A 2,382-nucleotide genomic window follows, 5' to 3' on the forward strand; every position below is an offset into this window, starting at 1 on the left:
GAAATGTATGAAGAAGAAAATGAGAGTTCTCCTGCCTACCAAACCCACTCCTCAGATAAAACACTGCTGAGACACCTTTCTATATTGCACGTAGGAAGCTGTGGTGGCTTTGGAGAGTAATAGGTGCTATTTGGACAAGCCACCCAGGAAGTCCCAAGTCCTGCCCTGACGATCATCTGCCCTCCCTGGGCAATGAGAAATGGGTGAAGGCAGAGAAAAGGAAAATAACACTGTTTGCAGAAATTTCACCTTCGGACAGGGAACTCTGGTAAATGAGGCCAAGTATGTGATTTATGACAGAGGCTTAAAGAGCTGTGCCATTGCCCTAAACCCAAAGTGGATTTTACCTCAATTTCCTGAGATGCAAATGAAATGATAGAAGTCAATAAAAAGGGAGGTGCAGAAAGAAAGCAAGGGGGATGGATCCGCTCAAACAGGTCAACGATCCTCAAGTCCTGTCTGACTGAGGACTGCCTCGAGATTAGTCCTGGAAACTATGGATGCTAAATGAGTATTCACACACCTCTACTGAGATGCTCATACAGGGTCCCTATGATTCGGAATCCACTGGATGGCAAGAGGTTTTCTCTTTTTTTTTTTTTTTTATTGAAATGATCATAGATATGAGTCAGAATCGACTCGGTGTGCAGTTGATTTGGGGATTAGTACTGCAATATAGGCACAAAGATTCACGGTGGTTCCATGGTGTAATGGTGAGCACTCTGGACTCTGAATCCAGGAATCCGAGTTCAAGTCTCGGTGGAACCTTAGTACTTACCTTAGATGAAGGATTTAAAAAAAAAAAAAATCCTTAAATTGTGAATGAAACTTGTTACTCCCCTTTCCTCGTCCCACCTCTGATCTTCATTTAGGAGCTAGGAAGGTTTAGGGCCGGGAGGGAAGAAGTGTGACTGCTCCAGATCCTGCTCCCCGTGGCCTTTTCCGCCTCTCGGCTGGTCCCCTTTTCCTCTCATCACCTCCTCAGGAACTGACGTCCCAGAAACCCGCAGAAAATAGCTGAGAAAGGAGGAGAGACTGGAAAGAACAGAGAAGAGAATAGGAAAGAAAAAGGGAGGAAGTAGGGGGTGGAAGGCAGGGGGCCTGGGCGTTCACAGCAGCGGTGTCAGTTGCTGGGTGTGGACCACCGTGGCTCCTCACTCAGGAGCGCTCCCGTGCCTTCCTGTCCCACCCGAGAACCCGGTTCCACCGATAAACCTCAAAGCTGCTTGCCTGGCATTTGTTCTTGCAAAGTTTCCTTTCCCTGTGTGGAGGGGTGAAGTGGATTAAGTTGGTTGGCACGTAAGTGGAAGCCAAGTGAAGTGCCTTGTGGGCTCCCTTGGTATTGAACAGCAGGTGGTGCACCCATCCACCCAAATGCACAGCACTTTTCCCCTTGCAGGGTGTCTGCAGGGCCTGGAGTGAAAACTGGGAAATCATGGCATAGCAATGTTTCTTTAGAGGTAGAGAGAGAGAGAGAGCCACCTAATTGGTTATATGGGTTGAAAGTGGTTATCTCTGGAGAACAGGAAATGTAGAAAGGGATCAGGGCACTTCTGTTTTTCATAACAAACTATTGGGCATATAGTACTTAGATAAAAATACATACAAAATAAAAATAATTTCTTTGTTACGTAGAATGTTTTTTATTTGAATTGAAATTTTGATGTACTCCTATGTATCACTCTTTAAAGATCCTGGGGTTTGTGTTACATTCTACAATCCTTTCACTGTAAGATTATAAAAATGTTATTGGGGCAATTTTGAAGCAAACAAGCAACCATTATCCCCCTTTTCATGAGCTGAGCAGATGGACTAATAGACTTGAAGATCCTCCCACATATAACTGTCTCTATAGCTCACGCTCTGAAGCATCAACAACTGAGAGGACAGGACGTGGTTTAGTGCTAAACAATCCTGAGACGAAGGAAATCCATTAAACTCTGCAAGTGTCAGCTTCCTCATCAGCAACTCGCCAAATGTTGCCTTCAGTGTTGGCTCAGATATAGCTGGGCAATTTTCCATGCTAAGGAGAAGAGCAGCTCTCAGCTCTTACTCTTCAAGCTAGCTCAGTCCATAGGTCATAAAAGTTCTTATTTTAAGGTCCTAGAAACGAATCGATGGCACTAGTTTTTTTGTTTTTTTTTTACACATTGCCTAGTTTTCCTTGTCGCTACCCTTGACCAGCCTCTTTGCTATCCTCTTTGGTATCCAGTGGCTTCTCTAGTTGCACAGATAGATCCTATGTGCTGTCTCCACAGCGGCCACAAGGAGGGGCCAGGACCATTCCCCTTGGGACTATTGTTGTTAGCTCTTCAAACTTTTTTTGTCACTCCAGCTGCTCTGTTTCTGAGGACTACAGTTACATGGACATTAGGCCACTTG

The 2,382-nt window shown here is 45.0% G+C and overlaps 1 non-coding gene across 1 annotated transcript; it reads left to right on the plus strand.

Annotated features, from left to right (window-relative positions):
- Positions 1–696: 696 nt before the first annotated feature.
- TRNAQ-CUG (transfer RNA glutamine (anticodon CUG)) lies at positions 697–768 on the plus strand. Its single transcript has one exon. It is a non-coding gene; the product is annotated as a tRNA-Gln (tRNA).
- Positions 769–2,382: the final 1,614 nt, after the last annotated feature.

The sequence above is a fragment of the Elephas maximus genome, chromosome 3 (genome assembly GCF_024166365.1).
Source record: "Elephas maximus indicus isolate mEleMax1 chromosome 3, mEleMax1 primary haplotype, whole genome shotgun sequence".
NCBI classification, from domain to species: domain Eukaryota; kingdom Metazoa; phylum Chordata; class Mammalia; order Proboscidea; family Elephantidae; genus Elephas; species Elephas maximus.